The 26,044-nt window shown below is 48.0% G+C and overlaps 1 pseudogene; it reads right to left on the bottom strand.

Annotated features, from left to right (window-relative positions):
* Positions 1-2,764: 2,764 nt before the first annotated feature.
* LOC100724298 (galactoside alpha-(1,2)-fucosyltransferase 1-like) lies at positions 2,765-26,014 on the bottom strand (annotated as a pseudogene).
* Between the last annotated feature and the right edge of the window lie 30 nt (positions 26,015-26,044).

Raw genomic sequence — 26,044 nt, 5'->3', positions numbered from 1 at the left:
CTGAATCCAGTAAGACCTCTGGCCCTGCAAGACATACTGGGAGGAGATGGCTCATATATAATAGAGGCAGGGCAGGGAGTGAGGCATCTATGTGCTACGGCAGATTAAGGACTCCCAGCCAGCACCAGCAGCCAGATAGAGCCCTGCCATCCCCTAGACTGTGGCTCCAGAACTGTGAAACAATGTACACATTGTTCTTCAGCCATTGTTCCAATACCCTAGGAAACCGATGCATTCCCCAGCCGAGAGATGCTGGGGCTGCTTCTGCCTCCTGCTGTGATGAATCAGGAGGCTGCAGTGGCCACTTAGGGCCAGCTGTGCCAGCTGTGCCCAGCCACAGCCTCAGTTCCCCTGGGCATGAATTGAGGCAGCTGAATTCCCAAGTTACGTAGTAGCTCAACGATTCCCTTTTTTGCATGTGGGAAAACACACATGAAATAAAGGTTACTGTTTCCCCATTGTAAAGTGTACTCTTCAGAGCATCAAGTACTGTTCCCAGTGGCATGCAACCACCGCTTCTAACCAGGTCCAGAATTTCTTTGTTACTGGAGCCTGAAATCCCTCCCTACTCACGCTCCTCCCCGGCCCTGGAAATCACACATCTGCTTTCTGTTTTATGAGTTTGCTTATTGTGGCTATTTCATAAAATTGGGATTATAATATACATGTTTTTGTGTGTGTGTTTGATTTCTTTGAATTATGTTTAATATTAAATGGAAAATTCCAGGAATAAACTGTTCACAAGTTTCAAGTTGTGCTGTTCTGAGCAGCATGATGAAATCACAAGCTACCTCATTCCACCCTGGATGAGAATCATCCCTCTGTCCAGCATGTCCACATCATGCCTACCGCCTGCCCATTAATCACGTGGAAGTCAATTTTATCAGAAAGTCATCTGTCAGAATCTCAGGGCTGTGCAAACAACTTTTATTTTACTTAAAAACACCCACAGAGTGTAAGAGTAGTGACCCTGGCAATTAAGATGTGCCAAAGAGAAGGTGTAAAGCATTTATTTTACAGGAAAATATACCAGACAATATTGGGCAACAAGAGCAAAGCAGGAGACATCACAATCCTGGATTTTAAGTTATACTACAAAGCTACAGTGACAAAAACAGCATGGTACTGGCAGGAAAGCAGACTTGTGGATCAATGGAACAGAATAGAAGGTGCAAAATCAACATCAGGCACATTCAGACATCTGATCTTTGATGAAGGGACCAAAAACATTTTTACATAATGGAGAACTATACTTTGCCATAAAGGAAGATAACCTTGGGTGGTTTTTAGGAAAACAGATGCACCTTGAAACCATAACATTAAGTGAAATAAATCAGAATCTCTTTAAGAAATGGTGCTGGGAAAACTGACTTTACACATGCACAGGATTGAGTCTAGACCCAAATCTCCACCATGTACTCAACCAAAATCAAAATGGATCACAATCTATATGTTAAAGCAGAAGCAATCTGCTGGACGATAAAGTAGGTAAAACACTTTTAAGACATAGGTGTTGGCAAGGATTTTCTAAACAGAACCCCAATTATATAAGAAACAACATTGAGGGGCTGGGGATTTAGCTCAGTGGCATAAGCACCTTCCTTGCAAGCAGGCAGTGGTGAGTTTGATCCCAGGTACTGATAAAAAGGAAAAAGACAAAAAAACAAACAAACAAAAAACAACAACAAAAAACCCACTGATAATCAACAAATGGGATTACTTCAAATTATAAAAGCTTCTGCATAGCAAAGGAGACAGCCAGCAGAGCGAAGAGATAACCTACAGAATGGAAAAAAAAAAAAAAACTTTTGCTAGCTACTCTTCAAAGAATTGCCATCCAGACTATAAAGCACAACAACAACAACAAACTACAAAATGAAAGATCCAGTCAAAAATAGACAAGTGAACAGACACATCTTGGAAGAAGAACAAAACACCGATAAATACATGAAAGAAATGTTCAGCATTGTTGGCCTTCAGAGACATGCAAATTAAAACAACACTGAGACATCCCTTTACCCAGAAAGAATGGCTATCATTAAAAAAATCAAATAGTAGCAACTCCAGGTGCTGGAGGGACTGTGAGTGGAAGGAAGATGTGACATTATCCGGGGTCGTAACTCAGTACAGCCAGTGTGGGAGTCACACTGGAAATTTCTCAGAAAGCTAGAAATCCCATTGCACCCGGCTATTCCCCTTCTAGGTTTCTTTTCGAACACATTAAAAACATCGTATTACAGTGACACACACACGCCCATGTTTATCGAAGCACAATCCATGATAGCTGCGTCTTGGAAATGGCATATACGTCCACGCACAGATGAGTGGATGAGGCAAGTGTGGTAGTTATGCACAATGCAAACTACTTTGCTATCAAGAAAGATAAATTTGAGTGAAAACAGATTCACCTTCAGACCGTAATGTTAAGTGAAATAAATCAGAGACATAAGCTTAAATTTTGCACATTCCCATTTAATACGAGACATCCAAATGATAAATGAAGAGCAAAATAAAAGATACATAACAGGAAGTGGAGAGATATTTCTTAGATGGGAAGAGTCCTCAGAGGGAGGGGAGGAGAAGGAAATCAGAAAAAGAATTAAGACATGTTATGCCTATGTCCCAAGTGTAAACATTGTGTACTGCAAATGTGTACTCATAACAAAGTCCTCTCGGGAATTAAGTGGCCGGGCTCTGCGGGGGCCATCAGCACCTCCGGGTCTGCAGACTCAGGCCAGGAGGGGTGTCCACCTTCTCGGCCTGGTCATTGGCTTCTCTGGACTTGCTCGTGCCCCTGCAGGGGCTCTTGGGAGTGGCCAGGCAGCCACTCAGCCTCCTGAGTCCCGGCAGGAGAAGCATCGCTGGTGAGCACGGAGTGGTCCACGCAACGCGCCGATGCGGGAAGCTGGTGTCCTCTGCAAGAAAGCAGGGGGCAGCTCGGGAGCCTCGCACCTTAGGAGCGCTGACGCGTGAACTCGGGGCTTTCCTCTCCCCTCCTCCCGGAAGTGGGCTTCCTGCCTGCCTGACCAGCACAGGTCACTGATTTTGAGACATCTGTTTCCTGGAGCGCGGCGAGGACCCAGAAAAATTCGCGATATGTATGCGCACCACCTGGTGGGCTTTTCCAAAGAGAACTAAGCATGTGATCTCCTTGCCCTTCAAGAATTAGAGCTGGCTGTGGGGTTATATGCCTGTTACCCCAGCACTCTGGGAGGCTGAGACAGGAGGACTGCCAACTTCAAGCTCAGTCTGGGCAAATTAGCAATTCAGCAAGACCCTGTTTCAAAATAAAACATAAAAAGCCTGGCGTGCAAAGAACTAAGTGCAAAGATCTTGAGTTCACTCCCTAGTCTTGGAAAGAAAAAAAATCTGGGCCTTCCTGGCAGCGGAGCCTGCTATCACTTCCCCAACCTCTCACTCCAGAGATCAGCTTGTCTGCTGTTTACATTTTACAGAAACAAAATCACCAGAATGGTCTCCTTTGTGGGTCAATACGCCCACCTGTCCTGCTGAACAGCACACACTGTGAGTGCAGTGTTGTCCTGAGGGGCAGCCAGCGCCTCCCCATGAGGAGCAGAGAGCAGTGTGCCCTCCCCCCACAGTCTGCAGCATCTTTTGGGGTTCACAATGGATGAATGCTGCTGGTCACCATAGGTGGAGCTGCTGGTCACGGGTATTTGTGTGTTCTCTTTTTTTCTCTTGGGGTGCTGGGGATGGAGCTCAGGATATCCACACTGCGCTACACCACCAGCGCACCCTCCTCTGAAATTTGGAGACTAGGTCTTACTGAATCACTAAATTGCCCGGATGCACTTGACCTTGGAATTCTCCTGCCTCAGCCTACCAGAAGGCCAGGATTATAGGCATGAGCCACATATGTTTATGATTAAGGATGACAAACAGTCTCCAAAGTGGAGGTGTACCTGAGATAGGACAGAAAAAAATAACAATAGATAAAAAGGAGACTAGGAAAATCCTAATTTACAATACTGTACTTTTAAGAAAGACTGCAACTCCAAGACACAAACATTAAGTCTTTTTTCTCTCCTGGGAAACACATTCCAAAAGGTTCTCAGAGACACAGTAAGCCCACAGCAGGGACCCTGGACCAGTGCTTCACCTGTGAAGGGTCTCAAGATAATGCGCTATCTAGAGGGCAGTGGATGTCAGCTTTAAACACTGAGAATCACATCCTAACACAGCCCCAGACAGGGATCACCCTTGTTGCAGGCCCCCAAGGCCGCAGGGAAACCCTCAGGCTCTGACCCTGACTTGCTTCTTCCTTGCTGGCCGCACTCTTTCCTTTTTGAATCTGGAGTTTTAAAATTGTACCTAAGAAACCTCTTTATACCCTCACAGAGGCATCCTGAACATTCTTATTCCATGATGGAGGTCAGTGACCCGCACCTACCCCATGGGTGGGGACAGCCGAGGCCTCATCTCTCTTGGGGGTATCTTTGAGCCCTGCCCGGTGATCCACCAAAGTGCACCTCCCTGATCCCCACTGCTGGAAGCTGCCCTGTCTCGGGAACCCCGCTTCCCTTGAGGAGCCCTCCGAGAAAGGCTGAGGCACTGTCCCCCCTCAGGCCTGTGCAGCTCCTCAGGAGGCTGTCACTGGATGGGTCACAGTCTCACCCCTATCCAGGCTCTCGGCATGCAGAACAGAGAACTGAGCAGGACGCACAGTCTCGGTGGGAAGGCAGAGATTCCTGACAGCTAGGTACAAACTGTGGAGCAGAAGCCTTCAAGAAAGCGGGGTGAGGCTGACCCAGAGCCCTGGGGTCTGGTTTTGGTCGGAGGTTTTTATGAGTCCTGGGATCCGAAGTGACACCTGGGGCGGGTAGCTCTGTCCAGTTAACTGAAAGTCTCCAGCCTCACACTGGGAGCGGCTGCTTTTGACTCTGGGGACCCTGGATCACCCTCGGTGACGAAGCAATTGGAACCTTGGCTCCTCAGGCCAGAAGTCAAGGAAATGTGATTAGCGATGTGTCACAATTTAGGCTCCTGTCTGGATGTTAGTGGAGTACATCGAGAGCCGGGGTCCTCTATTGTGGCCTCCCATTAGGCACGCTGCCTGTTGTGAGCCTCGGGCCAGGATATCTCTTGCTTCTGTACCTCCCAGCAGATTCTGAGAAGGTGCCCCTTCTTTAAGACTGGATTTCCAACGGCTGAAATTTTTGATAGGCCGCCTTTGTTTGAGCATGATGTGCTACTGCCCTCTGCTGGAGAACTGTTGAAACTGCTAGTACCATACAAATCTCCGTAGTGCCCTTGGGCAGTGTGCGTCCTAGACAACCACATCTGGCGACCCCAACCATTCTCCACTCCCGTCCACTAAAAGTGAGGTGAGAACAGAGGAATGGGGCGGGAGAAGCATACTGAAACCTTACAAAATAGCAGCCCAGTAGGTGACTCTGGCCTGTGGTTATGTTTTATTTGATCCACAGTGTTAAGCGAAAAGCAGCCAATGTTTCGAAATTTGGAATTGGAGAATGGTGGCACAGGCCTGTAATCCCAGCATTCGGAGGGTGTAGACAGGAGGATGGCTGTGAGTTCTAGGTCAGTTTGAACTACATAGCCAGACTGTCTAAAAAAGAAAAAGAAATTTGGGGGTTTTTCAGAAAAACTTAGTACTGACATTGATGAGGACGGAAGCCTGAGCCAGGCTTGTGAAATAGGTCATTTCCATCTGCTTTGCTGGGTTGCAAAACCCACGATGAAGTTCTGTGGAACTGGAAGGTCGCAGGGCAAGTGTTTGCTGGTGGCCCCAGGCTAAGGGGTTGGTGTTTCAGGAGCTAAGAAGTGGCAAAATCCAGAGACTGCTGGTGTCCCCTGCAATCCGGGCTGAGTCTGACCTGAACTATCCAGGCGGATCTGCCTGTTACGCAGTTCTAACCAGATTAACTCACACAAGAACTCTTATCCGCAGATAGCATTTTTTTAATCAAAAAGAAACTGTCTTTGACATCATTGTCCAGTGAGGGTGGTCACAGTGATGCTGGGGTCCACTGGGCATTTACCATGTGTCTGGCCTGAGCTGTCTCAGTTAAACTTCCCAGGGTCCAACTGCCCTGTGTGGCTCCATTGTTTAGATTGATTGGTTGATTGATTGATTGATTTGCTGTACTGAGGATTGAACCCAAGGACTTTCTGCTGACCTACATCCTGGTCCTTTCTATTTTGAGACAGTCTCCGTAAGTCACCAAGTTGTCCATATTGGACTTGAACTTGTGATCCTCCTGCCTGAGACTCCCAGAGTGCTGGGATTACAGGTATGTTTTTAAAATCCCAGCCGTATTTAGACTTATTTTATAGATAAACAAACTGAAGCCTGAGTGGCTAAGTAGCTTGCCCAACAACAAAATAATTGCCCTGCATCTCTGCCTGGATATTGTGGGGTTCAGAAGCAGAACCCCTCAACAGGTGAAGTCCAGATTGTCGTGGTTACTAATGTGCTGGTGTCACACCTTTGAGTTTGCAGGGTCTGTTTGTCCTTGACATCATGAGCTCTGGGACCTGAGGGCTAAAGTCCCCAGCCCCTCCCTCCCCCACACATCATCTTACAAGGGGTCTGCAGTAACGGGTGCCCGAAACAAGGTCCCACTGTCCGTCTGTGACAGACCTGGAGACGAGGCCTGGTCCTGTCTCTTGGGTCTGCTCCTCCTGACCTTGGGTCTGAGCTCCCCATTCTGCCAGGTGTCAGGGCAGCTGGGCCTGCAGGAGATGCCACCTTCTCTTCTGGCGTCTCTACCAGGCCATTTAGGCAGCCTTAGCCCTGCCTGATCTCTCTGCTTGTCCCCTGGCTTGGGACCTTGGCTCATCCTTGATTCTAGCAGGCAGGGAGCTGGCCGCAGTTGTGACCCTGATGAGCTCAGTCTTCCCTCTCTGCCAGGACTTAGCGAAGATGCTGCGGGGACTTCGGTTCTGACAGGAGCCAGGGCAGGCCCGAGGGGGAGTCTGGAGCAGGATAAGGGGCTGAGCCACCCTCAAGTTGAGGGATTGCAGGGCGGGAGAGCAAACAAAGGAAGAGGTGGGCGGGGCCGGCTCTGTCTTTGTCCCCTCTTGGCGCGGCCCCGCCCTCCCCAGCGGCCCCGCCTCCTCCTCCTCCCTGACATTTGGCTCTGCGCTTTTGTTTACCCTGGATCCTGGCACTGAAGACTCCTGCCAGCTAGATTAAAGAAAATCTTTTCTTAGGTCATGGAAAGGTGATTATTTGCATTATGTGTGAATGGTCATCCATGAAAAAGGAAAATTTCTATCTTAAGAAGGAACTAAAGAGAGGTTGCTGGACTCCAGGGACTGTAACTCAGGGCGAGGTCTAAGCCGTGGGAGGGAAGGGTGTGCACATGGGCGGTGTGGAATCCTCTACGGCCACCTGTGTGAGATCCTGCCAGGGGTGGGGGTGGGGCAACATCAAGGCAAATGAGATATGATCATTTGTTTATTTATTCTTTTATTAAAGAATGGTTCGTTGCTGGGCGTGTAATCCTAGCAGTCTGGGAAGCTGAGGCAGGGGAATTGCAAACTGGAGCCCAGTATGCATGACTTAGGGAGACCCTGTTTCAAAACAAAGAAGGGCTTGGGATGTAGCTCAGTATGAAGCCTCCTGGTTTAATCCCTGGTAGGTGGGGGGGGGGGATGCAAATCTTGCGAGGATGTTGCCATTTAGGGCTGGTTAGGCCATTTAGGGCCACAGTGCAGGCAGACTTGGACACCTACCTGAGTGAGGAGTCCTGGAGGGCCCTGGGCATGTGGGAAAATCAACTGCGCTGAGGAGACGGGTGTCTGGCAAAGGTTCCAAAGACCCGGTGGGCAATGCTGGGAGTGGTCCTGAGGGTGCACAAGGCTCCAGTTAGATGTGGAAGGGACAGGCAGGTGTGGTGAAGGAACAGCACGGGCGGGGCCCTAGAAGCCAGCAACTGCAGGGTGGGTTTGGACACAGGGTTGCCTGCAGCGGGTAGGGAGGGTGTGGCAGGGCCATGATCTCATTGGGAGAGTCTGTGGTACTTTGGGGACTCTGATTATGCCAGCCCCAGAATTCTTGAAACTAAATTCCTTATTCTTATACTTTTATAATAAAAGTCAGCTCTGCTTTTGCTCTTCCGATGAAAGGATATGGAAATAGTGGCCTCTACGAATCCAAAGGGTCAGAGTGGGATCTGATTGTGTTTCTTACTGAGGTTCAACAAATTGGAGAGCAGGGAGCTTCCTGGCATCAGGCATCAGAGCAAAGGGTCCTTTCCTGAGCTCAGTGTCACTGTCTGTGTGAGGATGGGACGTTACAGGGGATGGCGCCATAGAGGGGAGGTTGGCCTGGGCCCTGCTAGGCAATGGAGGAGGGCATGGAAGGGGCCTGGGACTGTCCTGAGCGATGTGTTGGGATCTGGAAGTAGCACTGGCTCTTTCATCATTGGGCCAGGAGCGGGGGACTCGGGAGCTTCCTGCCTGCCCTGCGGTCCAGCCACACAGACTGTCTGGGAACAGGCGGGGAGCAGCTGATTCAGTACCTGGGCTGAATGGCCCGGAGTGCTCAAAGCTGCTTCCTCTGAGAACAGGGGAGTGAGCAGTGGAAAGGGAGGACTTTCTCTTCTAACGTGTAAGTGGAGTCCTAGGCATTTGCAGTATACATGAAGGTGCCAGGGACTTACATGGCGCTCTGTAAATACAAATGCATGAATGATGAGGTCTCTAGTCTTCCAAAAAAGTGACCAAACTATGACTGTTATCTCCTGCTTGGCACCATATTTCTTGGGTTAACGAAATGGTAATTGTACTTTCCTTGCATGTTCACTGACTCAGAGAATTGTCAGTGATTTGGATCAAACAACCCATAGTCAGGGCTATGCTTCTGCTTTGACATTTCTCAGGCCCAAACCAAATGGGGCTGGGTTTTTTGGTAGCGAGGAAAGCCCAGCTTATTCCGTTCTCCACGCATGCATTCTTTCACCCTTCTGTTGGTTCCACAAGTGGCCACGAGTGCCCACCCCAGAACAGGAGTGGCCCCGGTGTGAGCAGGATGAGCGGGGCTGGGCTCATGGTGCCCTGGTTGCAGGACTGAGCACCCACCCAAGGGATGGCGGAGCCACAGAGGCTCTGTCCATTCTGTTTGAAAAATCTAACCCTTGCAAAGTTATAAAAGTCATGCAGCGGGGGCTGGGGATTTAGCTCAGCGGCATAAGTGCCTGCCTTGCGAGGAGGCGGTCGTGAGTTCGATCCCCGGTACCAGTAAAAAGGAAAAAGACAAAAAAAACAAAAACAAAAAAGTCATGCAGCAACTGCCTTCTCCTGTTGCAGTGTGGCAGAGCGGAAGCACAGGGATTTGACAGCCCAGAGCTAAGAGGCAGCAGCTCAGCCCACGTGCATCGTGTACATGTCAGCCTCCGAGGTCACTCACTCACTCTTTCTTTTTTTTTTTTTCCTCAGGGTTTTTTGGAACCCAGGGCCTTCACACCAAGCTGCATTCTCAGTATCCCCTTTTTAAAATTTTGAGACAGGATCTTGCTAAGTCTCTAAGTTGCGCAAGCTGGACTCCAACTTGCAATTTTCCTGCCTCAGCCTCCTAGAGTGCTAGGGTTACAGGCCGCCCTGCCTGGCTTTTCAATTCATCTGTTCATTCAATAGGAATTTAATTGAGTACCTACTATGTGCTAGACACAGGTGTTGCCTATGACTATAGTAACAATGCAGAAAGTATCTACATGTTTTTCCAGACTTACTGGGCTGTTCATGTAAAAAGGCATATTTACAATATAGAGTTATTGATATATATGATATAATATATAATGTTAGTAGAATATATCATATAGAATTATATATTACATATTAATATACAACAATGCAAATCATGCCTTGCTGAAGTTTGGCAAGTTTCTTAAAATGTGATTTGCATTTTCACAATGGAGAATTACCCTCCACCAAAAGAATGAAGTAGATAGAGTAGGTGTGGTCTGGAGAAATCTGCAAGGTGCAGCCAATGAGAAAGACAAAACACAGCAGGATGGCCCGGAGCTGCCTGGTGCATTGCGGTAAGATCTGTTCAGAGCTGGGCATGATGGTGCATTCCTGTAACCCCAGCACTCTGCAAAGCTGATGAGGATGGCAACTTGGCGCTCAGTATAAGCAATTTAGCAATTTAGCAAAATAAAAAATGAAAAAGGCCCAGGGTTGCAGCTCAGTGCAAAGGTCCTGGGTTCAGTCAGCACCCCTCCTCCACTGGTTTGCATCTGGGAAACAGTGACTCTGTCACCATGTTCTGAGGCCACCTCCATCCAGCAGTCATGATTCTAAGGGAGTTTTCAGCAGAAGAGAGCATGGGCAGTCTGCACCCTATCCCGTCTCATTTGAGGACGTTGTTTTGCTTGCTGTGAGGAGGTTGGCCTGGCTGTTGGAGGGCCAGGAGGCTGCTGTAGATACCCAAGGGAGAAACAGTGGAGGGAGGAAAGGAAAGAGGGAGGGAGAGAAAGAGGGAGAGATAGAGGCAGACAGACAGAGACAGACAGAGACAGAGAGACAGACAGAGACAGAGACAGAGGCTTCAAGGTGAAGGTCCTTGGTTGGCTGGTTGGGCAGATGGCACCCTCCGGAGGAAGCCTGGCTGTGTGCAGCTTGCTAGGCTGGGGTGGTTCCTGGAGAGAGGGCAGCAGAGGTGAGGAGGTCACTTCTTAGCCAGGGGTGGACGCATCAGCTGTCTTCGAAGGGCCCAGACTCCCCCTGGGCTGGTTCAGCTGCCATCCGTCCTTTTATTCTGGGGCTTCCTGCCTGTTCCCTGGTGGGCTCTCCCCTTCCTGGGATCTGGCCCGTCTTCTCTGATGTGAGGCCATCAGGGTGCTTATTGGAAAGAGGACGGAACAAATAGCAGACCTGGAATTCAGACAGCAAAGGGCTTCAAAGACCCGAGGCCCCACCCTGAGCTGAGCAGTATGGGCTTTAGGTGGGAAGAGAGAAATAAGCAGGCTAACAAGGGGTCAGGGTGGACCGCATCTCTCTCCAGGATGCTATCCAGGGCGCTGCTGTGACAGGGACTCGGGCTTTGTGGGATGTGGACTTGGAGAGGCTCCACGGGGACTGTATTCTGCCATGCCTGGGCCTGGCTGGGGAGATTGGAAGCCAGTGAGTCCTGTCCTGAGCCTCTGGGGTTTTGGGGCCCGGTCTCGTGGTGCACATTGGTCTCTGCTGACCCTGTTTGGCCCATACCCAGGGCAGCAGTGAATGTCCTGTCCTTCGAGCTCACAGTGAGCTGGCCAGGTTCCCAGAGCAATTCAGACATCTGTGCATTTGCTACCTCTGTCTAGGCTTGGAGGTCACAGAATGTTGCTTCTGCCTGCCCTGTGGGTGGGATGGAAAGACAAGTTGTTGTGGCCACATCTGGAAAACATCTCGTGCTATAAGACTGGGGAGGGTAAGCAGCCAGGGAGACAGAGGGTTCACAAACATCGCCTGCACACTATGTTGAGGGTTATATAAAAGAAGAATCTACAGACAGTGGTTCTGGGTTCAAATCCCAGCTCATCACTGACCCCCAGATTGACCTTTCTTCTACGTCTCCATGGTGTGGGTGCCCTGCCTGCTCCAGGTGGGCGGTCCCTGAGCCACAGTGAACACGTGGTTCATCTCAATGCTAGGAGATGCGATTGGTCAGATCTGCCATTAAGCCCTGTGCACACTTTCCTGATTATGAATGAGGCCAGCACGTGACACAGGTCCCATCCCCACCTTGTTACAAGGTCCACGCCACCTAGCGCTGACTGTGTGCTGGGCACAGTAGGACTTGGAATATCTGGCATCACAGGAGGAAAATTTGGGAAAAATCCCACAAGCGTGAAGCCCTGTGTCTGTGATGGGGATGAGCCTTGCTTTGGAGCATGGACTGGTGAGCTCTTCAGGGTGGCGGTGGCTCAGGAGCTGGAGCGAGATCTTCCCCTGGGATGGCGTGTTGTGTAACTGAATCATACTTGGGAATTTAGTCCAGGTGGCCTGAGGATTAGAGATCCCATCATTCCGCCCAAGTGGACCCTCAATGCCCCCAACTGTTCCAGTTGGTCATTTTTCTATCATTCCTGCCAGCAGACACAGTCAGTGTTCGTGCCTAGATATTTTTCCATTTGCAAAAATCTCTTTCCCTGCCCTACGTATCTCACAGGGACATGAAATACCTGTAAAGTAATTTTTGTTCATTCAACAGGAAAAAAAAAAGAGGTACTACCAAAATAGAAGACATCATTAATGCCATAGGATTGTAAAAACAGAGATCAGGGAGTTGAGAATTAAGACGGTATGGGACGACCATGCTGGTGAATATTTTAGAAATAAAACACACACGATAAAAGAATTATCAGAGCAGACTAATTATAGAACTGAGGCTATTAAGGGAAGGGAGGAAAAGCTCTATGGGGAAAAACAAGAAGAAAATTGATGAACAGAAAGAGGGAAAATGGAGCAGGAGAGAAATATTTATGTTTATCATCTGTTGTAGCAGCTGCATTTGAAATGTCATGTGCAGAATAGGAAGATGTTTGAGAAGAAAAGAGGCTTTTTTTTTTTGGTCTTTTTGAGACGGCGTCTTGCTATGCAGTTCAGGCTGGCCTTGAGCTTACTCTGTAGCCCAGGCTGGTCTTGAACTTGCAGCAATCCTCCTGTCTCAGCCTCCCGAGTTCTGGGATTATAGGCATGTGTTATCATGCCTGACTTATTTTTAATTTTTGCATATGGCAGTTTCACTGAGGTATAATTCACAGGAAGCAAAAGTCACACTTTTCAGTGTGTGGTTGTGTGAATTACTACAGATGCTCTCCCACCCCCGGAGCTAGAACATTCCATATCCTGGAAGCTCTCAGTCCCCACCTCCTCCTTCCTGCACACTCCTCAACAGACTTCACTCTGTCTTCTGCCTCCACCGCTGCAAGGCTGCGCTAGTCCAGGCCAGTAATGACCTGCTGGTGACCAGTGCAGTGGACACACTGGAGATGGAGGAGGCAGGACCAGGCACAGGTGAAGGTCGCCTGTCTGGACAGGTTGAGTGAGCAGGGGAAAGGGAAGCACTGAGACCTGCAGCCTTCGGTCCCTGGACCTCTGAGGCCTGGCCGCTTCCTCAGGGTGGGGAGTTTGGATGCTGGATGACGCAGAATGAGGACCGTGGTGAAAAACTGGACAGAACCAGCAGGGGAAACCGGTGGCTTCGCTGCTGGGGACGGGCAGACCTTGTCTTAGTGGTTTTTCTGAAACAATATATGGCACCCACAGTTTAAAGTAGGAGGGTTTATTTTGGCTCTGCTCAGAGGTTTTAATTTGCAGAGAGCAGGCTCAACGCAGAAGTGGTGCGGCAGGAGGGCCTGGGCGAAGGAAAGCTGCCAGGAAACAGAGAGAAAGGGAGGAGTCAGGAGGGTGGGAAACTCCGGGGCCACGCCCCCAGGAGGCTGCCCCTACCCACCATGCCCCGCCTCTCACCACAGAGGCTTATGAGGGACGTTTTAGATCTAAATCCTAACAGACTTGTTGGAGGCACCTGGCAGGAACAGTGGCTCATTTTACTATGTGTCATTGGCTCATTTTACTATGTGTCATCTCAAAGCACTTTTAAGAATGCCAATTTGTCTTAGACCCTTGCAAAACATAAAAGAGGAGGAAATGCTTCTAAATTCACTTTGACCTCAAGTCTTTTTATGGTAGCTGCTCCATTCATGAAAGTGGGGTGCTTCCCACTTCCCCTTACTTCTTGTTGAGTAGGGGTTTAAATTGCCAGTACACGCTTTTGGGGAGACGCATTCAAATTATAGCACCCATGTTCCCGGCAACATTATTCACAACAGTTAAGTGGATACAGCTTGAATGTCCACCGATGGATGAATGAGTGAAAAAAATTCTGTACATGTACACACTCACATGCACACACATACACACACTGGAATATTATTCAGTCATAAAAAGGAGATCCAGACATATCAGATAACATGGATGACTTTTGAGAACACTGTGTTAATGACATAAGCTGGTCACAGAAGGACAAAGACTGCATGAGTCTCCTTGGGTGAGGCATCTAAGGTCATCATACTCATGGGAACAAGGCAAGTTAGTGGTTGCCAGGAACCAGAGTGGGAGGGGAATGCGTAGATGCTGCTGGGGATAGTGATTCAGTAATACAAGAGGAATGAGTCCTAGAGATCAGCTTTGGACTTATGATTAAGAACTTCAGGCTAAAAGTGGTGGGACAAGCCTGTAATTCCAGCACTCTGGGAGTCTGAGGCAGGAGGACTGCAGATCTGAGGCCAGACTGGGCAATTTAGAATGACCTGTCTCAAAAAGAAAAAATAGATTGCAGATGTAGCTCAGGGGTAGAGCTTTTGCCTTGCACACGGTGGAGTCCTCTGTGCACTCCCATGATGTGCACTATATGTGTGTTGAAACCTGGAAACACGCAAATCTTGCCAACACAGAGCCGAGTGGGTGGCGTCAGACACACAATTCAGCCCGGAGATTGTTTACATGGAATTGCTGTGGTCAGGTCATCCCAGCTCAGCTCTGCCTTAGAAGTGAACATCGGTGCTGCTGTTGGTGGTGGTGGAGGGACCCTGTGTGTGGGGACCTGAGGTGCTTCTGGGCTGTGGCTGGCTCTTCTCCCTTGAGCTGGGTTTGTGAAACCTCACTGAGCTGTGAATTTCTGCATGGAAGTTTTAATGTGGTAAAAACCGTTTTTTATTTTTTTTGAGCATGGGTGGAGCAGAGCTCCTGTGCTTTCTAGAAGGAAGGAGACTAAAAGTCTCACAGGGCTGCTGTCTCCAGGGAAGAATTCCTCTGGGGAAGGTGTTCCAGCCCATGTGGTATTCCAACGTGGTCCCTCCCTCTCCCACTGTCCCATCAACTCAGCCACCAGGGATTTTTTTCTGTCCCATTCATTTTGCCTGCACCCCTGTCTCCCAACTATCCCTAAGAAAACTCTCCAGTGTTCTGAGACCCGGGTTCCCAAATCCAAACCCAGCTTCTCTCTGTGTTTCTGCTTTGGCATTCTCTCCTTGAGGCAGAGTGGAAGGAAAGACCAAGGCTGAAAAAAAATCAGTTACATTTTGACATCAGATAGTGGTGAAGGTTAGAAAGCTTGCGAAGCCACTAAATGCCACCAAACCAAATACCTTAACAATTTATTTGATGTTATACAAATTTCACCTTAACTTTTTTTAAAGCAGAGAGACATCACTTAATAATTTTAAAATGTTATCACACAACATTGAACACGACCCAGGAGCCAGTGGAGAAGATGAACTCACATCCCTCACTCTGCCCTAGCTAACTGGAGCCAGTTCAGGTTTCCGGGCGGTGGCAATCTGACTTTATGTGATTAATTTGGCAAATGTCATGGTCAAGAGGACGGGCCGTGGATCAGGCGTGCGTCGGTCTGCAGCCCAGCTCTGCCACTTACGAGTTGTGTGACCTTGGCAGGATTGTTAATTTAAAAAAATTGTTCATTTATTATAAGCAGCCCAGAAGGAAATGTAGGAATATTATACAATATTTGATGTTTGACCTTTCATGTCTTAGAAGCTTTCAACCGGGGGGTGGCGATGTCAGATCTAGCTGAGAAACACCCAGGAAGAAAGAGTGTAATCATCAGAAGTCAAAATATTCCAAAATGCTTCCAAATGTTAGAAATATTAATCACCAACCAAAAAGCACTTCCAGGCCACAAAGATGCTTAGCATCTTTGTGCTGCAGTTTTGTCCCCAGTGACTCGGGAATAATTAGGTGCAGTGAGATAAAGGGTGTTTCATGCTCAATTCAGTGGCTGCAAGCTTTGCAGTTGCTGTACTTATAATTACTATTATTAATACACTCATTAGTTTAATGTGAATTCTGTGCGGGCAAGAAACTTTAGTAATTTCTTCCGCTCAGTGGACCTGGCTTTACATGGAGTGCCTTGCAGTCCATAAATAATTGTTTAACGAGCGATTGATTGAATCCCATCAGTATTTGAAGACCAAGATGCCTTTGGCGCTTGCAGATTGAGTTATACCTTTTTTGCTCTGTTTTAGTTCTCAGGTTCTTGAGAATCTTCTTGGGGTGTTCAAGAGAACAGCTGGCATGCAGGGGAGTCAGGGACACACAGGCTGAGTGAATACATACTTTGCAGGAACCTGTTTTCTTTGGGCTTGTGGGAGCTAGGAGGCCGAGATGGTTGATGGCGTCACCATGCTCAGAGATCAGTCTTTCCTGGAAGTTGGGGTTGGTGTTGTGACGCCTGTGAGGCTCAGGGTGGCTGCAGAAGCCTTTTTTTGGTCTTTTTTCAGTTTTATCGGTACCAGGGATCGAACTCACAACTCCCTGCTTGCAAGGCAGGCGCTTACGCCGCTGAGCTAAATCCCCAGCCCCCAGCTGCAGAAGCCTTTGATGGAGCCAGATTCTGCCAGCGTCAACTGAGCTGCTCTCACTTTGCAGATCCAGCTCAGCACAAGCCAGTGGGATGAAGAGCTCAGTCTGTGGTCGGGAGCCATAGGGCTGGCTGTCTGTTGAGACCCTCAGAGTGAGGCTGAGCCTATGTGCCCAGAATCCTGCCAGCCCTAGAGGAGTTAGTGCCCGGGTGGCCCTGAGATGCCACCATGGACGGTGTGCGTGACCACTGGCTGCAGCAAACCTGCCATGGACATGTGCAGCCAGAGGCTCTCCTGGGGCATCAAATGGATGATCTTGCTGTACGAGAGTGGGGACAGGCTGCCAGGTAACCACCTTCCCCTGTCTCGCTCCTCTAACATTTCCCTAAGTGTGGCTTTGTGGTGCCTGCAGTTCTGTTCTTGACTCTGGCAGCCTTCAACAATTTTCTTCTTGTACAGGAGGCCCAAAGGTTCATCTATCAAGGGACAAAAGATTTTTTTCTAGTTTTTGTTGTTGTTGTGTTTTTGTAGTGTTGGGATGGAACCCAGGATCTTACGTATAGTAGGTAAGTGCTCACCACCAAGCCACGCCTCTAGTTTCTTTTTATTTTGCGACAAAGTGCAGGCTGACTTTGACTTGTGATTCTCCTGCCTCAGCCTTCTGAGAGCCTGGGATAACACACCTGCACCATTGTGCTGACTACAAGACCATATTAATTTACTGCATGGCAGGGCCCCTGGTCAATCCACATGAGCAGAGCTCCCTTTGTCTTCTGATCCTTAGGGGGTGTTTGCGCTTGGCCTTGATATCACAGTAATGGTTACACAAATCATGCTGTGTTGAAAACAGTGGCAAGAAGGGGACGATTCCCCATTAGTCTGGCCTGTAGAGCACAGGGGAGTGGGAGGCGGGATTGGTATGGAGCTGGGATGCCCAGGCGGTTCAGCAGGTAGATTCTCCTGGAAGCAAAGACAGAGAGAGTGGCACAGGTGGTGGGACCTCTTGCCGATTGACAGTGCAGGGCCTTTCCCTGGGGCTGGAGATGCTGCAGTGGCATTGGCCTCCTGGAGGGAGGCACCCCACGGTGGCAGCTGTGTGCTGTGCCTTTTCTGTGTCTGACTCACACACGTTTCCAGGGCTGCCAAGTGTGCGACTCAAGGGCCAGCACACATCTCCGTCACCCTGGGACCATTCACAATTCTTCATTCGCTTTGGCAACACATTGCTTACCTTTCCAAGTGCTCCTTCTTTGGAGTGATGGATCAGGGCCTGTGTTAGCCTTCAGGTTAACTTCTGTTCCTTAAATTTCCTTAGATTCCTTTTGCTCCCCCACCTCCCCTTACTGTAGGTCTGCCAGCTTCATTGTTCTTTCTGTTTATTTTTTTTTTTTTAATTTTATTTAAGGAGAAAAGAAAAAAAAAGCAGAGAAAGGGTACAAGTTATACAGATTTGCAGAAAAAAAATGAACAGTAGGAAATCACTAGTTAATGGATTACATATTGTCATCTTAGAAATAATTGTTCAAGTCACAAAATTAAAGCTTGTAAAGTGGACATTCCATCAATGATACTGCAAACAGTTCTGTTCAATGATCCAATAAAACTCTGTGATATCATATTCTATCTTATACACTTAAATATACATGCAGTTATATAGTTTAGAGCACTTTCTTTTCCTCTCTTTTGTACAATGACTATTACACATTTTGGGTTTCATTGCTCTCACGGTTCTTATTACTTTTTTGGAAGAGAGTAAAACCAAATGTGACATAACAGAACAGAATCGGTCAAGTCAAAAGGGTGGACATAATAGATAATGTGAAAACATAATACAAGGTGATCAACAATGGTTACCATAATGCCTCCCGCTATCTCTAATAGAATTGCCTATACCATTAGTTATAATACAATTGAACAAAACAGTAAAGAACAAAACCGACAAAACCAAACCATTGGAGACATTGTAGGTCTTCAAAAGTAGATAAAAGTCAACGAGAATGGGCGTTATAATGAATCTCATTATCTTCACAGCTGATGCCTAAATTTTCGAACCTGATACTATCCAGCAAAACAGAATAGGGGAACATCAATTAAAAACCAGATGGTGAGAGTAATACAGGGCTTTAAATCGAGGTAATGGAAAGTCAAAGTGGGTTACTATAATATATCCCGCTATTTTTTTTCCTTTAATTAAAAGGATAAAAATTTTAAAAAAGTATTAAAAAAGTAAATAATGGAGTGGAGATTGAGATAAAAGAGGGCATAACAACGAAACAGCACAGATCAAAACATAACCATTTAAGCAGAATAGTGTTTCACCACCAGATAATCCTGACCTAAAAGTAGTTACCATATTGTCTCTTTCCTTGAAATCCTTGAGTACAACTTCGTATACTGTAGCATTAAGTATATCAAAACAATGTAAAACCATTTAAGAGAATGACAGCATTACAGAGTATTTAGAATCGACTAACAGAAAATGAATAATGGTTTCTGTATAATCTCCTTGTCTTTAAAAGGTTTTTGCTTATACTATCGTACATAATAAAATCCAGTAAGATACAACCTATTTAGACCATTGGAGACAGAAGGACAAAAGCTAGATGAGACTTCAAAACAAGATGATACTAAATCAGTATTACCTATTAAGATGTCATTTTCTCCAAAATAGCTGTTCCTATCATCCAATCTTCTCTGCCTCATTTCTGTTGAGCTCTTTTTCTGTCAGTATCTGTCAGTTTGTCTTCTTCACTTTGTTCTCTGCTCCATTCGTTGTGGCCTCCACTATTTCTGGATTCTTTGTATTTTTCTTTTTTTAGAATATCCTGCAATACTCTCTGTAGAGTTGAATTGGTGGTTGCAAATTCCCCCAGTTCCTCTTTATCCTGGAAGCACCTTGTTTTTCCATCAATTTCCAGGGACAGTTGTGCAGGATATCTCAATCTTGGCTGGAGATTATTATCTTTCAAAGCTTGAATTATTTCCCCCCACGCTCTTCGTGATTTGATGGTTTGTGCAGAGAAATCTGCTGTAATTCTGATGGGTGCTCCCTTGTATGTGGTCTGTTTCTTGTCTCTGACAGCTTTTAATATTCTGTTCTTGTATTGAATTTCTGGAATTTTTATTATTATATGCCTGGGTGTTGCTCTGTTTGGGTTGTAGGTAGCTGGGGTCCTGTATGCCTCATACATCTGAGTATCTTTACCTTTTGCTAAATTAGGAAAATTCTCCTGGATTATTTCTGTGAGTAGCTTTTGTAGTTCATTTGTTTGTGTCCCTACTTCTTCTTTTATGTTCTTAATCCTTAAGTTATGGATCCTCTTATCATCTTCTTGTTTTTGTATTATTGCTGTTTGTTTCTTTGTTATTTTTAAGAAGTTTTTCATTTCATTCTCCCATATTACAATTCTGCCCTCCAGTTCAGATAGTCTGTCCTTAGTTTCTTTCAAGCTGTTATGCCAGTCTTCGATAGACTTCTTAGTTTCTTGGTAGTCCCTCTGAACCTGCTTCATGTACTCTATGCTTTCCCTGTTTTCTCCATCAAACAATTCTCCCCTCTTTTTCTGTTCTTCCATTCCACCATCTGTTTTTTCTTGGGTGGGGCTTAGCATTTCTCTAACTATTTTGCATACTTCTAGCTTCAGGTCGTTGATAACTTCATTCCTGAATTGGTCTATGAGGCTCTCTATATGGTGCTTTATGTGTATTGGTGCGGTGTCCGCTATTGCCTGTTTCTCAGAGTTGGGGGCCGAGGAGCCTTTCTTGTTGCTGCCTCTTCCCATATTCTCTGTTCCTTATATATGCAAGCTTATATGAGAGGCCCAGCTTCTCTCCCTGTCAGCCACAGCCTGATCGAATTGTGCTGGTTAGGTGTTCCCACTGACCGCTGCGTACCAGGCAGCCTACTCGGGGGCCCGCCCCTCCCGGCCTCCTCCGTCGGGCTCTGGGATCTGGGTTGGGCCAGCCTACGGGGTCCGCTGGCAGCGTCACAAGGCCAGGCACTTTTCACCAATCCCGCTTGAGAGGGGGATGTGTGGCTGGAGTTGCCACCACGCCCTGCTCCCGCAGGACTGCTTGGGCCCAGAAAGTCCGCTGGAGTCAAACTGTGGTGGAGTGTCAGTTTCTCTCACTCACCTTGCCACAAGTCAGAACATGCCTCCCTGCCCGTCCTGTTTTCGACTCCGTTCGCAGACTCCCGTTCTCAGAGTTTCCGCGTGTCTCTCTCCTTGCCGAGCCGATGTAGAGGCAGCCAGCCGCCGTGCGGCGGGAAACCCAAATCGCGGCTTCCAGTGGCGCAGGGTCCAGCCTCAGCAGCGAGACTTTTCTGTTCCTGTTTTAGCACCAGGACTGCATTCCAAGTTGGTTTCTCTCAGCCGAGTTCGTTCCTGAGTCAACAGAGCATAACTCCACCTGCTTATGTCTCTTTAGTCCGCACCATACCTGGCTTCTGAGCCTAGTTTTTCAGAGAGCCTCCGGTAGTTGCTGTTATCTGTCCGCCATGTTCTCCCGGAAGTCAGCTTCATTGTTCTTTCAGAATCCTGCAGTTGTGGGGTGTTTTGGACAAATGGGCTCAGATCCCCTAGCAATTAGGAGGGGCTCCCTTGTCCTCTGAGCCATGGCCAGCACCTGCCACCTGAGTATCTCTGTGGGTACACGGGGCCCAGCTGCTCTCAACAGTGATCTTTGCCGTGTGCCGTCCTAGCTTTCACGTGTTTCTTGGGTCACATCTTCTTCCTCTCACAATGCCTCCTTGTTGAGACAAAATACTTCACACCCAAGTTAAAGGGAGACAAGTTTATTTAGCTCACAGTTGCTGGAGGTTTCAGTCCTTAATTGGCTGGCAACGAGGCAGACTGGCACAGCAGGGGGCACAGAGGCGGAAACAGCTCATGGCCCCCAGAAGGCAGCAAAGCAAGCAAGGGATGACCACAGCCACAGCTCCTTTTGTCCTTTTTATCTTATCCAAGCTCCTTAGGGCAGGCGACACTCACACCCTTAATCCTAGTGCTCTGAAGCCTAGCACTGCACCACGAGTCAGTTCCAGCCTCACACACTCTAGAGATCCAGCCACCTCTGAAAAAGCCCCACCTATGACCACAAGACTTTAGGGGCAACATCTGGACACAAACCATAACAACTCCCTTCCATGTTTGAATTTGCTCTTCTCTGTGCCTGATGTGATATTTTTTAGTTCCTCTCTGTCCTGAGATCTTCCTTGGGTTGGACAAGTGGCCAGAAAGACTTGGAAAATATGTTATCCTCAGAGCTGTAGCTATTACATCAAAAAGATGCAGACTAAAGTCATTAAAGGTAAAAGCACATCCCACTGAAGCCGGAAGGTGCCAACTACATGTCTCCCTTGCCCTCTTCTACGGAACTGGGCAGTCAGCCCTTGCTGCCTCTAGCACCAATGATGTGTGGCTGCCCTCAGGGTAAATGAATGAATTTGCAGTCCTGGGGATTGAACCCATGTCCTTCCCACTGATCTACCTCCTTCCCCAGCTCTTTTCTGTATTTTTTATTTTGAGACAGGGTCTTGTGAAGTTTCCAGGATGAACTTGAACTTTCGATCCTTTTGCCTCAGCCTCCCAGAGTGCTAGGATAACAGGCATGCACCACCACTCCTAGCTCAAATAAATTTCTAACATCTTTTCTGGTTCTAAGATACCATGAATCAAGCTAGTTGATTCATATTTTCCCAATTAGATTTTTTTCTTTTTGGTGATGTAGACTTTTAATTCATTACTTTCCTCTCTGTGGCAGGAAAGTTGGGCATGGTACCCTGAAATCCCTGAAAAGACAGTGTCTTGGCTTCTTGGATTGGAGTGTAATCAGATTTGGTTGTATCTAAGGAACCTTTCCTCACCATCCAAAAGCAGCAAAGGCTTCTGAAATCTGAGTCTAAATCCCATCCTTAGTTAGACTCTGTGCCTGCCTGGGCTTGAGCTGGTTTGGGGGGGTCTGAACACCCATGTGTCCATTATTCATCTTGGACCTGCTCAAAGGCAGGTTTAGTGGTTCTGGGAGCTCAGGGGTACACAAAGGTTGGCAAGGAGCAAATCACACCTAGCTTTCTGTAGGCTGCTGACCTCCGGAAAACAGACCCCAGATCCACAGCAGCCCAGCTGCAGAAGAGGCGCTTCTTTGATCCTAAACCTAGAGCTAATATGTGCCATTTCTATTGTCATTAACAGTTATGAGTTTAAAAAAAAAAAAAAACGCCCCTGAATCTCTAGAAGGTTGTGCTTTAGAGCTCTAGTGTTTGAACTGTATCTATCTCTCCTCGCACCTGTGATTTATTCTGTCTGCTCAAAACCAAATTCTGAGGATTGGACAGTGTTTGGTTCTGCTCAAAGCTGTCTCAGATTTTCCTAGCCTCTGAGCAGCCTCTGAGGCTGGCTCAGTAGAGCCTGTCTGCTCTGTCCCCATCTTTCTGGCAGCAGGGAGCTGAGCTTCTGGTTGTGCCTTCATTCTCCCTAGAGCAGTCTAGAACTCTGAAACCTGTTCCTTCTGGAAGGTCCCTGAAAGGTTCTTCACAAGCTTTAGATCTGGTCCTCTTTTGAACCGCCCTCCTCTAGAACCACTGAGAAATGGAATTGGTACATGCTTGCTTTTGATAACCATGAATTCTTCCAGTCTTTTGAAGATCCAGGGAGAAGCAATACCTCTTCTAGAAAAAATAAAGTTGGTCAGCTCTAGCAGGGAAGTAGCCACCAGAAGTCCTACGGATATGGGCAGGGAAGAGCAGATGGGCACTAAGGCTTCTAGAGCTGTCACAAGCTTCTCTAGACATTGCTAGCCATCAGGAAAAATGTCTTCTGGTTCAGCAGTTCCAGAAAGCTCCTCCATCTTTCCAAAGTTTGCCAACTGGAATCACCCTGAGTGCCCACCTGCCCCAGGATCACCCCATTTGCTTATCCAGAGGCCACAGGGCCTCCAGAGAATGGCTTTACATAGATTTAATCTATACATAAAGTCTCCCTGGCTTCTTCCAAGGTGAAATCCGTGTGCCCAGAGTGGAGACAAGTTAGAAGTGATGCCCACCAGTCTGGTTGGAAGGCAGCTTTAGGCTTGAAGATCTTCAAGAAGTCAGCGTCTGGGGGATGTAGGGGTACAAGTGCTTGCCTGGCAAGCTCAAGGTCCTGAGTTCGAGTCTCAGTACCAAAAAAAAAAAAAATTCAGAGTCTGGCAGGGTGAAGCTAGGCAGGTAGATAGTGTCTCTTCCAGCCAGGTAAGCAGCTCAGAATCCAAAGGTATGATTGTATAGTGTGAGCAGGGTGACATCTTTCCCTAGGGTACTCTCCTGTCCATCACCAGCAAAGACCACATAGCCTTTGGGGGATTGATGTTTTCCCTACACCAGTTCATACTGTTTCTGGTAACCCCAAAGACAGGATCTTTGTGCCAGGCCTGGAAACAGCCCATGGCCTGCTGGATGTAAGGTCGGTTGCCTGTCACACCCTTCCAGTGCTGGGGCATCACCTACACATAGTTCACATTGACTCCCATGAAGGTGCACATGTGGGACTCCATGCTGCCCAGGTGCAGCTCCCAGGAGGCTCTGGGCTCCTCTGGAAGGTGGTTGTGAAGGGCAAATTCACTATGGATCTGATGGTGGAAGAAAGTCCAAGAGCAGGGGCAGTCTGAGAGCTTCAAAAAAAGGGGTCTTTCTAGTGGGAATACTCCTCAGACAACTAGTCATGCAGCCGCAGCTCCTGCCACCACATGTGACTGTCCACTTCCGGGGTGATCTGCAACACAGGGACCAGTTCAATATGCATGGTGTGCAGGATGAGGGTATGGTGGCTACTAAGCTGGGCCAGTGCAAGTAGCATGGCATACTGTCCCATCTGGTTACAGAAGTAGCCATCGGTGGGTAGTCCAGGTTCCTGAGAGTGGGAGTGGGCTGCTGGGGACAGGAAGAGGCACTGGTGCCCAGCAACGTGCCTGGCAGGCATAAGATGGCCACTAAGCATGTCCACAGGTGGTGGTCTGGACACAGGACAGATAGACCAAGGCCATTTTGGAAGATGTCATGGAGATAAAGAAAGAAACATATGCCTGAGAGGGCACAGATGAGCAGGAAGGAATAAGCACAGGTGGAGGGGGCTGGGTGCCCACAGGGCTGTAGGACAGAAAAGGTGACTTGGGGATGCTTCTGACTGAGGAGGCTAAAGGTATGGACTGCAGTGTGTGAGATAGGAGCAGGCTGGAAGCCTAAATCCTAGGTTGGAGGGATGAGAATCTTAGAATGTTGGAATCTGTGGGGGAAGTGGCTGGTTTCCAAGAGCAGTGGTGCAGATTCCTGGACCTCTGGGACTTTCCCACTCCTCCATGTGGAACAGGGCAGCCTGCCAACCCCTCCTCAGGTGCACCTGTCTGTAAGGGGCAGTTCACCACTCAGGTGACAGGAAGTGACCAAGTGAATGGAACAGGAGAGCCTAGAGGAAGGAGCAGATGCTGGGCACCTGGAACAGAGGCTACAGGGTTCTGGTTCTCAGGTCTCCGCATCTGGCATCACAAGGCCACTCGCCTGAACACCTATAGGGTTGTGGGGGGTCCGGAGTTGGCTTCACATGGTCTGGGTGCGTGGTCAGAAAGCACAGAGTACAAATGTCTCACCTCCCTGGATGCTGGGGTCCTCAGGCCTGCAGCCCTTGGCTCCATGCTGCACCCAGAATGGCAACAAAGAATGCGGGCCGAGGGGTTAGGAGGGGTGCAGCTGCTGCCTCTGAGTGCTGGGCAGGTCCTAATGAGATGTGAGTCCTAAAAAGACTGTTTTCCAGTGATGGCTCCACCTCAGAGTCCTCAGGCTGTTTAGACAAGCACAGCTGCCTGAGTCAGGCTTCTGGTTGATGCTTCCCCCTTGTCCTACACCCTGGTGGCCAGGGGTTTTCCCTTCCGCTTCCCTCTCCCATTTCTTCTCCATGTTTTACAGTTGTGACTTGACAATCAGGCTGCTTATCTCCTCTGCAAGTGCTTGGGCTTGGTTTATTTAACTTAATTTTTTTTTTTGGCTCTTGTGTATCAGGCTGACTCTCTGAGATGATGAGTCTCTCTCCTAAGAGTGTAGCTCTCTTGCCTCCATAACAGTGTTTAGGGAGTGGAGCTTCTTCTTCTTTTAAAGAATTAGCAAAGTTTTATTAAAGGTAAGAAAAGAAATAGGCTCTTCAGAGCAAGGTTGGGTTGAATAAAAGTAGGGAAAGAAGTACACCCCACAGTATGAGGATGGGCCACCATCCAAGAGCAAACACAGTGACCAAACGCCCAGTGAATCTGCCATTTTTAATACCGCCTATTCCTCGGGCTGACATCAGGTCTAAGACATCCTATCAAAAAGTTCTGGAGAGAAATCCAAGTGCAGGGCTTTGGGAACTGCTACCACAGCATGTTCTGAGATTTTGTAATTAACAGGTCACACCAGTCAGTTTTTCCACACCCTAGTCTTCTGTCTCATTTCCCCCGACAGACACAAAGCCCCATAATTCTTTATGGGAGGCTGAGGGAGTGGGGTCTTCTTCTTCTACAGCTTCTCCAGCTGGAGGGGGCTGTAGACCCTGCCTACTGTGGGTTATGTGCTCTCAGCTACCTTGAGTGCTGTGGCTCACAGCTGCGCTGAAGAGGAAAATCCGTGAGACGGCAATGAGGAATGAATTCATGACTGTTGAGCTGCCTCGTAGATGGGAGAA

The sequence above is a fragment of the Cavia porcellus genome, unplaced genomic scaffold (assembly GCF_034190915.1).
Source record: "Cavia porcellus strain 051 isolate PalLab524CR breed Dunkin Hartley unplaced genomic scaffold, mCavPor4.1 scaffold_23, whole genome shotgun sequence".
Lineage (NCBI taxonomy): Eukaryota > Metazoa > Chordata > Mammalia > Rodentia > Caviidae > Cavia > Cavia porcellus.
The sequence above is the reverse complement of the archived record's forward strand: the minus strand, read 5'-3'. Positions and strand labels throughout refer to the sequence as shown.